This window comes from Elephas maximus, chromosome 23, assembly GCF_024166365.1.
Source record: "Elephas maximus indicus isolate mEleMax1 chromosome 23, mEleMax1 primary haplotype, whole genome shotgun sequence".
Lineage (NCBI taxonomy): Eukaryota > Metazoa > Chordata > Mammalia > Proboscidea > Elephantidae > Elephas > Elephas maximus.
In genome coordinates this window covers 7,187,298-7,200,278 of record NC_064841.1, presented here as the reverse complement: position 1 = coordinate 7,200,278, position 12,981 = coordinate 7,187,298, and the positions used below count along the sequence as shown (strand labels likewise).

The window sequence follows — 12,981 nt, the reverse complement described above, 5'->3', positions numbered from 1 at the left end:
TGAAGAAAAAAAGACAAATATTATGTGGTAAAGAAAAATATGAAGAACTAAATCTGAGTACCTGAGGAAAGCTTACAGTGAAAATTAAGAAACTACTAATCAAAACTACTAACTCTTGGTCAGTGTTTTCTTTTGTATTTTCTCTCTGCCAGGCAGTAATAAGAGAAAAAAAAATCTGTAAAATACTTCAACAACTTTAACTGCAATTTTCAATGAATATGGAATGGCTGCCCATCTAGCCCTTGACATGAACCAATTTTATATCATGCAGAATGCTGAGGTAGGGCAAAACGTAATTTACAGCCCCAAACAAGTAATTCCAGTGTGGAAGGAATTTTTAGTTGTGAAGGCTAGCCAATGGCAGTGTCTGGAACTGATGGTGGGGTAACTTACACCCTACGTTGTTTGAAAGCACTTGGTAAGGAAAGTGGCACGGGGCAATGTGCTAAGGCAAGGACCTTAACGCCCCGTGAAATAAAGTGACAGCAAAGCCAGGATTTGATTTCAGTCCTTGCAGTGCCTGAATGGATGGAATAGCTGTGAGATCTTCAGTTAATGCTTAGCGCTGCCTCAGTTTACCCAATCTCCAGCCACTAAGATCAATGAAGAAGAGCTGTATTTAGCTTTCCTAAGCAGAAGTTCTTTTTAAAATGTTCATTCTTGATGCATAGAACCAACAGAAACCAAATTGAGAGGAAACCTTGGAGATGTCCAGCTACACCTCCTGCTTTGGAGGAAAGAAGTTAGCCAGGTTCTCACTTGCTTGAGATGGAACAGCTCTGTGTGTTGTGAAATCCTGAAAGACAAAGTCTGAACTATGTCATTATTCCACCGACCCTGTCAAACATCCTGCTGGGTGAGATAAGATCAAAATGGAAATTCCAGAGCCTGAGCTACCCTTGAATTCAAAGGCTAATGGTATCCACGTCTGTATTTCTTCACGCTTAACTTTCATTTTCTTCCTTTTAGGTCTCAGGATGCTCAGCCTGGTTTAGAGTATGTGTTAATACATTGTTTCAGCTTCCAGAAAACTTTCTCTCTGAGTGTGGATCCAGTGAGGAGGTGAACAGTGATTAGAAATGTCCTTGTGCTACTTGGCATGTTTTTTCCAAAGTGTTTCTTCTTTAGCTTCATGCATCCACCATGCTGGACAGCAATGACATACGTATGCATACCAAATAGAAACAAGAATGATCTGGCCAGCTCCTTCCAAGCCAAAAGAGGTCTCTGGAAAGAGTCTGTGCTAACGACGAAAATATACAGAGGGTCAGGATGAAATGGGGATCTTTGGGTTGAAATGCTGATTTATGCCATATAATGATATGAATAAGTATTTTAATAGTAAAGGCAAAAATCTGCTGACCTTTGGATGAAAGAACAGCTCAAACTCTAGAGCTTATCAGTTAACTAAATTTCACACTACAAAAATATTTAATGCAAAGTCCGATGTGTTCTATGGCTCACAAATTAGCATCTTTGAACATCAATTCGAGTTTACACTGAAATGATTTTAAAAAGACGAAATATGGCATGAGAGTTAGGGTTCAGAGTTGCCATTGACATTGCCACTCAGCTGTGGGACTCTTGACTCTTTCAAGACCACTCCGCATGGATTAAGAAGGTTGGATGCCATCTATCTGCTGGGCTTTAGGGGTCATGGTAAAGCATGAAAAGTGGAGACAGCTTGAGATGTGTGAAATCTGTCACTGTTATTATCCAGAACTCTTCAGTCCCAATCCTTGGCTGAAAATTCTTGCAAGGTCAGCAGCTGCAGTGTGGACCTATGACCTATCATCTCCTGTCTCCTTGGACACCTCAGACAGGAACTGGACTGCGGTTGGATACAAGAGATGCCCAGCGCTTACAGCAGCTGTAATTACGCCAGTGACAGCGCTTCAACGTGTGATACCAGCTTGAGATCTTTTGAGGCTTTAACTTTCCTGGTCAGATTGTAACTATCCTGATAGTATTTATTGATGAAGCTCACGGTCCTTCAGTTGTACAGATTGAAAAATTTTCTTGAGAGATCCAACATAGTGATGTAAATTAATATTTATTAAATGTAGAATGTTAATGCGTCACGTTGTATTTCACGTGATACATGATGCAGAGATAAAATGAGAGTTGTATATTATGATGCTTTTAAAAATCAGTATCTTGACATGTTTAAGTCCTTAGTTTTTTTTTTTTTTTTGATCTAAAGTATGAAAATCTTTTGTGACACAAGTGATGAGTTTTCCTTTGAAATCCTTTTGCATGTTTACCTTTTTGGTTAGGGGTCTTTCTGTAAGGACACAATTAGGTGTCAGATCGTCACAAAATCATTAGTAACAAAGTATCTTAGGCAGACTGGGTCCGTATTGTCTGCATTTTATGTGATATTATAGAAAAGTTTATATTCTTCTGTCACCAACCCAGGGGGTTTAAAATTTTGTCCCCAGTGTGGCAGAGCTTCCATTTCCAGATGCAAAAGGCCTGTCTTAAATTGAAAAGAGTTCTATTAGGTTTTGGAAGTCTGGTGGAGTGGGCATTATAGATACATCAGAATTTAAGAAAAAAGCTTTAAAGAGGTAGGAATAGAAAGGCAGCTGGCGCAACCGGTCTGTGGCTGCTCAGTTCTGCTTAAATGTTTGTATTGTGTTTCCTCTTCAGGTGAAATAGTATATAATCTTCATTGCTTTGCGATGGGATTTTTAAGTAACACACTACTAGCAAGTTCAGCACTGCTATTGATAATTTTAGTAATTTTAATTCCAAGTTTTATTGTGACAACGATGTATTATTTGGCTGCTGAATTCTGTTACAGTTTTTTTTATTCTTTTGTACAGTGTATTATACACATCATCAAAACTTAATATGAAGGGGAATATAGATCATATATCAAAATGTGTGAATTTGAATTACAGTATGTTTTAGTGCTTTTGCAAAAATGTTTATTTTTATATTATCTGTGATTTTAATATAGAAAAGTAAACTAGATTTCTCTGTGATTAATAGTGCATCGGATGAGCGGTATGGAAACAGTGTTACTTGACATTTGAGCTTTCTCAGGTTTATCTGTATCGGTAGTAGCTTCACAAAATCCAGACTATTGTGCTTCACTGTGTTTTTAATAAAAGGAATGTACATTTCCTCTGATAGCATAGTGTTTGCATGCGGGAGTGTGCAGAATCCTGTGTGTGTGGACGTGTGTGTGTGTGTGTGTGTGTGTGTCCAAGGCATGACAAGCAACTGTGTATCTGCTTTAGGGTAACAGCAGAGTTTCGGCATAATCATGGTCATGGGCTTGTACCTACCCTAGATAATCAAAGCTGAAAAAAACTCAATAAATGTATGCAACATGGTTTGATGGCTTCTCTGTTATTCCAATAGATTGATACGAGTTTCCTCCCATTTTAACCCGTATTCGGGTACAGGCTGGCAAATCCTGCCGGAGGTATTGAACTAACTCAGGCATTTCTTAAGGAGCAGCCCGCGCTATAAAATTAAAGTTTCAGAGAAAGAATCCTGGTGCGTGCTGATTAATAGTATTTTCATTATTGAATATTTAATCATCCGTGGGGATAGGACCTGAATCTTTTAAGCAAAATACTGAATGCTGCCTCAGTACAGCTCACACTCCTGTCCTATGCTGAAAATGTTGGCTCTCATCTTTTCTCTAATTTTTAGTCCATAGAGAGAATTATACTAATAACCCTTTGTGGTTTCTGTTTATCTATTAGCCTGCACTGCTCACTTCTCCCTTCTCCCAGGTTTATTTAAAAAAAAAAAAAAAAAAAGGTGCTACACAGTGCAGCAGCTACGCTAGAATGGAAACCTGCTCAAAGCATTGTCTTTTTTTCCCCCCGGAGTGGAGAAGTTAAGGGCACGGTGCTCCTGCCTTGGGGTTTTCTGATTGCCTCCTGAGACAGGCGCCCTGTCATAGAAGCCTGTGGGTAGAAGAACGGAATCTCTGGCGGCATTTATCTGTCGTCAGTATTAACTCCTTAATTCGCTTTACTGTCCAGACGTCACCATTTGGGAATCCTCACGTGTTAACAGCAGCTTTCATAGCACTTTGTGCACGTATGTATATGCGTATTTCAGTGCGCGCATACACACAATACCGGTAATTGTCTTTCTGATTTAAAAGAAATCTACCATAAAATCAATCACCTTGGGACTGGAGTTAGAGAAACATCTCCGCACGTAAATATACTGCATTTTAATCCCCTGTTTTACTAAAATGAACTTGAAAGTTTGTTTTCTCTTTTCAGAAGATTTAGGGTTTTTTTTTAGAAGCTTTAGAATTTTGCCCCTGTATATAATCAGAGCTTTCATTTTCAAATACAAAAAGGATACCCTAAATTCAAAGTAGATCTGTTATGGCTTAGCAGTCTGATGGGATCAGGCATTATAGACACTGCAGATGTCACCGGAATCCATGCGAATGTGAATACTGACCTTACTGACTAACCCTGCGAGGCTAGGTTGCTTCAGGGTGGGCTCTGAGGACCTTCGTCCTCAGCCAGCCTCGTTGCTGGGACCCACCTTCAAATAACAGCTGTGGGTGGAGTCCGGCCCCTGGGCCGCGCAGCTGACAGTACTTCAGCCTCTTGGGAATGGATGAGGTAGAGGAGTAGGGGGCTGGGAGGTGAGTGGGGGTGGGGGCTGCCAGTGCGGCATAAAGGAAAACAAGGCCTTACCTTTCTTGATTACCTGATGGGGAGAAATTACCTGCATGAAGGTAGAAAATCTTTGATGATAGACTGAAACAGAAAGAGGCCTCAGGGATGATCTAATTCCAGTTCCATCACCTCGGCTTGCAGGTGAAGGCAAAGTTTTCACATTCAGCCAAAGGTGGAGCTAGCAAAGAATCAGGGTTCTCGACCTTGGTCAGACGTTCCTTCCACATCCCAGGGCTCTTCCTGTAGTGGGTCTTGACCCATTAGTGGATCACGAAATCAGTATGGTGGGTTATGACCAGAACTCTTTTAACAAAATGAAATAGAAGAGAAAATATCAGTGTTCATAGCTCAGTGAGTAAGGATTTGGGATTTTAATTTCGCACACACACACCACAACACATATATATTTACATGTATTTGTATCCTGAGTCAGAGTAGAAATTTTATTTCTGGGCATACATGGTCAAAAATTTTGAAAATTCTCCACAATTTACTCAGTAAAAGGAGGTATGTAGTGAAAAGAAAACAGAATGAGAGATCGTTTTTCAAAACTGTTCTTAAATAAACACAAAAATCCTTAGTCGTTAATTTTATTATAGGCATTCATTCTGTTTTTTTTTTTTTTGTTGTTGTTATTTTCCTCTGGAGGTTCCATTCATAATTCCCAAAGCAAGTTTAAAGCTGCTTAGACTACACTTAAAGATGGCTATTTGCAATTAGAAGTAGAATAATTGAAACTCAGATTTATGTAAACTTTGATAGCTTAACTCTTCACACTGTTCCCTCTGGTTTGAACACTTAACAGCCAAATAGCAAATCTCAGCTGTCTTTAAGGTTATCAGCTTGCAGTCAAAAGTCTTAGGTTTGAGCCCAGCTCTGCTGGGCAACCATCTGTGTGCCCTGGGCAAATTATTTAAATTCTCTCAGCTTTGTGTTCCTCAACTGTAAAATAGTTATTGTAATATGCAGCTCAGAGGATGTTGGGATAATTAAATGAAATGGGATATGCACGGTGCCTGCCACACAGTACACACTCACTAAACCCAGAAAAACCAAACCTGTTGCCGTCGAGTTGATTCCGACTCATAGCGATCCTATAGAACAGAGTAGACCTGCTCCATAGAGTTTCCAAGGAGCGCCTGGTGGATTCGAACTGCTGACATTTTGGTAACCACCCTGTCACAGGGGTTTCCATAAAAAAAACTAGTGCCACCCTGTCAAAGGGGTTTCCATACACTTACTAGACAGTAGGTATATATCATTATTAAATATTTTTTTGTGTTTTAGGGAAAAGTTTACACAGCAAATTAGGTTCCCATTAATTTTTGTTTATTTATATTATACTAAAGTGTCTAAAGATGAAGGTTTACAGAACAAACTAGTTTCTCAATAAACAATTAGTACACGTATTGTCTTGTGACATTGGTTATCAACCCCACAACATGTTAACACTGTCCCTTCTCGACCTTGGGTTAGGTTCCCATTTAACGATTTTTATTCAAATTGTTCCTGACATTGGTTACAGTTTTCACAATGTGTCAACATTCTGATTATTTCCGTTCTGTTTGTGCCATTTCTGCTTCTCCAGCTCCCCTTCCCCTCTTTGCCTTCTAATTTTGCTTTTGGGTAAATGTCGACCATTTGGTCTCATACAGTTGATTGTTTAATGGAGCATATTAAGCCAGTCTATTATTTGGCTGAATAGTGACCTCCAGGAGTAGCTTCAGTTTCAAGTTCAAAGGATATCTTAGGGCCATAATTTTCAGGGTTCCTCTAGTCTCTATCAGTCCAGTAAGTCTGGCCTTTTTTAAGAATTTGAATTTGGTTCTACACTTTTCTCCGTTCTATCTGGGACATTCTATGGTGTTCCTGGTCAGAATGGTTGATAGCGGTAGCTAGGCACTGTCTAGTTCTTCTGGTCTCAGCCTAGAAGGGGCCATGGTTTGTGTGGGATACTAGTCCTTTGGACTTGTTTCTTCTTTGAGTATTTGATTTACTACATTGTCTTTTGCTCCAGACAAGTAGAGACCAATAGTTTATCTTAGACAGCTGCTCTGAAGCTTTTAAAACCCCAGACACTACTCATCAAACTAGGGTGTGAAACATTACCTCTATGAACTAAGTTATGCCAGTCGACTGAACTGTCCCGTGAGACTACGGTTCTAAGCCATTTAACGCAGTAAGCCAGTCCCACGAGGCATTTGGATATGTCTAGGAAGCCTCCAAAACTCTGCCCCCTATGTGCTTTGTTATATATATGTGAATATATATGCAGCACACACAAACATGGATATACATATGCCTACAGATATACCTATACGTTCATGTGCATGCACTCACATATGACTTGCCATACACATATATGCGTACATATCTACCTATGCAACCATACACATATTGTTTGGCTGTTACTGCTTTTGTTGAAAAATTGTATCATCTACTGAAATTGTCCCTTATTCTTGGTTACTTCCTAGTGTCTTTGTTGACCTTGGTAAAGTTGTGTAGACTTCACCCGTGTTTGGTATTGCCTTTCCTCTCACTCAAAATAACAAGTGTATACTATCTAGAAAGTCACCCCCCTCCCTCCCCCTCCCATCTCTAGTAACCATCAAAGAATGTTGCTTTCTCTGTGTGTACCTATTCCTGACTTTTTATAAAAATGAGACCGTACAATACTCGTCCTTTTGTGATTGACTTATTTCACTCAGCATAATGTCCCCAGAGTCATCCATGTTATAAGATGTTTTGTGGTCTCCTTATTCTTTATACTTGTGTAATATCCCATTGTCTGTATGTACCACCATTTTTATTTCCATTCATCCAATGATGGGCACTTAGGTTGATTCCATCTTTTTTTTGCTGTTGTGAATAATGCTGCCATGAACATAGGTGTGCATGTCTATTCCTGTCACTGCTATTCTGTCTCTTGGATATACACCTTTGAGTGGGATTGCTGGATCATAAGGTATTTCTGTTTCTAGCTTTTGGAGGAAGTGCCATATCATTTTCCATAGTGGTTGTACCATTTTACAGTCCCACCGGCAATGTCTAAGAGTTCCAATCTCCCCACAACCTCACCAGCATTTCTTTTCTGGTTTTTTTGATTGGGGCCATTTTTTCAGGGGTGAGATGATTGTAGTTTTGATTTGCGTCTCTCTGATGGCTGATGAAGGAGCCCTGGTGGTACAGTGGTTAAAACAACTGGTTGCTAACCAAAAAGTTGGCAGTTTGAAACCACCAGCGGCTCCGCGGGAGAAAGATGTGGTAGCCTGCTTCTGTAAAGATTTAAGCCTTGGCAACCCTATGGGGTTGCTATGATTTGGAATCAACTCAACAGCAGTGTTTTTGTTTTGTTTTTTCCTTTTTTAATGGCTCATGGGTCACTATTAACAGCAACAGCTTTGATGGCTAAGGATCACGAGCATCTTTTCATGTGTTTGTTGGCCGCCTGAATGTCCAGTAACATATCTGTTCATGTCCTTTGCCCATTTTTCAATTGGATTGCTTGTCTTTTTGTTGTGGAGTCATTGAAGTTTTCTAAATAGTTTGGAGATTAGACCCGTATCAGATATGTTGTTGCTGAACATTTTTTTCCCAGCCTGTAGATTCTCTTCTTACTCTTTTGGGAAAGTCTTTTGATGAGAATAAGTATTTAATTTTTAGGAGGTCCCAGTATCTAATTTATCTCCTATTGTTTGTGCATTTTTAGTTGTGTTTGATAGAGTATCTATGCCAAAAACTAAGTCCCTAGTTTTATCACTATGTTATCTTCCAGGTACTTTATGGTTTTAGCTTTAAAATTTAGGTCTGTGATCCATTTTGAAGTAGTTTTTGTGTATGGTGTGAGGCATGAATTCCATTTCATTTTTCTGCAAGTGGATGTCAGTTTTGCTGTTGTCATTTGTTAAAGAGACTGTTTCTTCCCCATTGAATGGACTTCAACCGTTTGTTGAAGATCAGCTACCTGTAGACGGATGGATTTAGTTCTGGGTTCTTAATTCTGTTCCATTGATCTATGTGTCTGTTGTTGAACCAGTACCAGGCTGTTTTCATTACTGTGACTGTATGGTAAGGTTTGAGATTGGAAAGTGAGAGGCCTCCTGCTTTGTTCTTCTTCAATATTGCTTTAGCTATTTGGGGCCTCTTTCCTTTCCATATAAATTTGGAGATTAGTTTTTCCATTTCATTAAAGAATGTCATTGGGATTTCGATAGGGATTGCGTGATATATACAGATCACTTTGAGAAATGTTGATGTTTTCACAATGTTAAGTCTTCTAATCCATAAGTAGGTATACTCTTGAAGCTGCTAAGGATTTTGCCACTCAATGTGCTGTTTTGTCATTGTTGTTGTTCTAAATTTGTATTGCCTTCTTTCATGCCATGGTGGTTTTCTGGTTTTGTGTGCATTTAATATTGCCTTTTTGGACACTCCATTGACTCTCTGAGATGAGACATTAAGAAAGTATTTAACTTTTCCATGCTTTGCACTATGGTGTGCAGTGTGGGGGCAAAGGCACATAAGACAAAGTGTGTACAGATAAAAATATATCAACAAGAAGTGTCTGCTGGCCTCTGTACTTGGGGCCTCCCCTCTCAGGTTGATGGTCTATTTTCAGAGTCAACATAGAGCAAAGTCTGATTTTCAGTTTTGCAGACCCAGAAACTTGATCGCAACAGTTCAATTAGAGTTCAGACTCTGGGGAACTGACTCACACCAAGTAAACTGACAAAAGAATCATTTACCAACTAGAATGCCAGTTTTTGCATATACAACAGTCTGATACCAGAATAATAACAGGTACCTTTTTGTTCAAGGGGTAGTCTCACTGTGGATGAGAAAGTTGCCTACAGAGCTTAAAATAAGACCAAAGAGAGGTGATGTTCTTGAAAGGCATTTTCAATAAAATAGGTCAGCCTAAAGAATTGCCTACCCCAGAGATACTAGTCTCGATAATCGTCATCTATCCTATGTTTGAAAAATCTCTGCCTACCTGGGGGATCTCAGCTGCACATGGACTGAAAATGTCTTTTTTGTATATTCTTTTCTAAAATCAGTCACCACCATCCACTTCTTTGATGCAAACTGTGTTTTAGTAACGTCTTCCACTGGTGAAAGTGGAGGGATAGGTGGCAGAGTGGACCTGCAATGCTTGCTAAATTGTAGATACTCAAAAGGCATATAACCAAAAATAAACAAATTCACTACCATGGGGTCGATACCAACCCACAGAGTTTCCGCGGCTGTAAATCTCTATGAAAGCAGACTGCTACATCTTTCTCCCATGGAGCTGCTTGTGGTTTCGAACTGCCAACCTTTTGGTTAGCAGTCGATTGATTAAACCACCACACCACCAGGGCTTCTTAAAGGATGTATAGCTGGGACTTTATCAAAAAAGTGAAGCGACAACCTACAGACTGGGAGAAAATTTTCTAGGACCATATATCTGATAAGGGTCTCATATCCAAAATAAATTTTAAGAACTTCTGCAGTTTAAGAAAAAGAACAGCCCAATCTAAAAAACAAAAAACAATGAGCAAAGGACTTTAACAGGCATTTCACCAAAGGGGATATTAAAATGGCCAACAAGCACATGAAGAGATACTCAATGTCATTAGCCATTAAAAAAATAAAAAAGAAAACCAAACCCATTGTCGTCGAGTCAACTCTGACTCATAGTGACCCTATAGAACAGGGTAGAGCTGTCCCATAGGGTTCTCAAGGAGCAGCTGGTGGATTCAAACTGCCGACCTTTTATTTAGGAGCTGTGCACTTAACCACCGTGCCACCAGCGCCCCCATTAGCCATTACCAAAACCAAATCAAGCCCATTGCCATCAAGTCAATCCTGACTCATAGTGACCCCATAGGACAGAGTAGAACCGCCCCATAGAGTTTCCAAAGAGCACCTGGTGGATTTGAACTGCCAACCTTTTGGTTAGCAGCCATAGCACTTAACCACTAAGCCACCAGGGTTTCTGCCCATTATGAAGATGCAAATCAAAAGCACTAGGAGATACAGTCAGTCCCTGGTTACAAAGGAGAGCCTTTCCTGTTCCCAACTGTATCTTTAAGTCAGATTTGTAGGTGAGTCGTAAGAGGTGCATACGGTTCTTATTTAGCCTTACCTTAGTGCAAGAAAAGGCCCGAAGCCTTTTCAGGGATCTGAAAGCTGCATGTGTGGCAAGTGACGGTGACTGTGACGAAGACTTTGTTCCAAGTAGGGGCTGGTTCAATCGTTTCAATGTGAGAACAAATTTATATTAAAGGGCAAATACAAGTTGTCTGTAAGTCGGATGTTCATAACCCAGGGACTGCTGGTACCACCTCACTTCCGTTAGAATGACAATAGTAAAATGAAATAAAAAAATTTAAAAAAAGGAAAACAACAGATGTCAACAAGGTTGCAGAGAAACTGGAACCCTCATCCGTTGCTGAGGGGAATGTAAAATGATACAGCTGCTATGGAAAGCAGTTTGGCAATTCCTTAAAAAGTTGAACATAGAATTACCAGATGACTCAGCAGCCTCAATCTTAGGCGTATACCCAAGAGAAGTGAAAGCAGGCACACAAATAGAAACCTGTAACCCCACGTTCATTGCAACACTTTTCACAATAGCCGAAAGGTAGGAACAACCTAAGTGTTCACCAGCAGATGAATGGATAAGCCAAATGTGCTATGTACGTACAAAGGAATATTACTCAACCACCAAGAGAAAAGAAGTCGTGATACATGCCGCAATATACGTGAACCTTGAAAACATAATGCTGACCAAATTAAGTCAGTCATGGAGATAAGAAAAGGCAAGCTGTACAAAGATCCCAGGGTGGAAATAACTGAGATTTCAGTGGAAACGTTGGCGATACGGTTTCCTCCAGTAGACAGATTGTCTGCCCTCAGATGGATGGAGTCCAGGGAGAGGGAGGAGGATTGGGTGCAGCAGTGATCGACAGCTTGGGTGGTAGTTTGAAACATAGCTGCAAATTCATTGGCATTCTCGCCATCAAAAATTGGGGTCAATTGTCCTTTTCCTTGAGGCTGAGAAGGTATGTTACCATTTTGTCCAACAGAATATGACAGAGGGGATACTTTGTAGCTTCTGAGCCTGGGTCATAAGGGCTATATGGCATTCGCATTGTTAGCATATTGTCTCTTGGAGCTCTGAGCTACCATATAAGAAGCCAGCTACCCTGAGAACAAATGCTCCAGTTGTCACACAGATTACTTGCAAAGGCTCTGGGGGAAGGGCAAGTGAAAGACAGGGAGTTGCCCTTCGAGCTTCTAACCAGACCAGCCTAGTCACCTGACTTGTACACAAAGAAGGCTCTGATCTCAGCACCCAGTTCTAGTCACCCCCAACTCCTTGAATCACTTCAGGTGACACCTCAGGCGTTGTGTAGTAAAGATAGGCCATCTTTGCTACGACTTATCTGAATTCTCCACCCACAAAATCTCTGAGGAAAATAAAATTATGGTTGTTTTATGCCACTGAGTTTTGGAGTAGTTTGTTACACAGCAGTATATAACTGGACTAGCCTAAGTTGGAACCGAAAGGTACGATATTAGATATCATAGTTACTGTGATGGTTAATTTTACGTGTGAAACTGTCTAAACTCTGGTACCCAGTTGTTTCCTCAGACACTAGTCTAGATGTTGTTATGAAGTATTTACATAGGATGAAGTCAGTTGCCCTGAAGGAAAGCAGATAAGCCTCCATAATGTGGGCGGGCCTCGTCCATTCACATGAAGGCCTTAAGAGCAACTCCAGAAGTTTCCTGAGAGAGGATTTTTGCCTCCAGACTATAAACAGACGTCTTCCCAGAATTCTTCTAGTTCCCCTACTGCCAGGTCTACCAGTTCGCACACACCAGACTGTGCAGTTGCCATTCTGCCACCTGATCTACAGATTTTGAACTTCCCAGGCCCAACAACCGTGTGAGCCAGTTCCTGAAAATCAATCTGTCACTCTCTCTCCAGAACATACGTTATTGTTCTGTTGTTCTAGAGAACCCTAATACAGTTACCCCTTTTGCCTTAGAAAGGTGTGACTGGGGCTGAGGTGGGATTGTTTTGGAAATATATGGCATACCCCTGACCAAGGATGATATTCAACCGCATACACAGAGACAGAGAGAGTCCCGGATGACTGGTCCAGCGTCTGTTCAGATTGGTTAAATTTAGTGCCTAAAAACAAAAAAAAACTAAACCCGTTGCTGTTGAGTTGATTCCAAGTCATAGAGACCCTATACAACAGAGTAGAACTGCCCCATAGGGTTTCCAAGGAGCGGCTGGTGGATTTGAACTGCTAGCCTT

The 12,981-nt window shown here is 40.4% G+C and overlaps 1 protein-coding gene across 3 annotated transcripts in view; it reads left to right on the top strand.

Moving 5' to 3' along the window:
* P2RY1 (purinergic receptor P2Y1) overlaps positions 1-3,434 on the top strand; it is a 297,571-nt gene extending 294,137 nt beyond the window's left edge. For all 3 annotated transcript variants that reach the window (XR_007515081.1, XR_007515082.1, XM_049867464.1), the window contains one exon: positions 970-3,434. The gene's annotated coding sequence lies outside the window, so the exon portion shown is untranslated. The remainder of the gene's footprint in view (positions 1-969) is intronic.
* Positions 3,435-12,981: the final 9,547 nt, after the last annotated feature.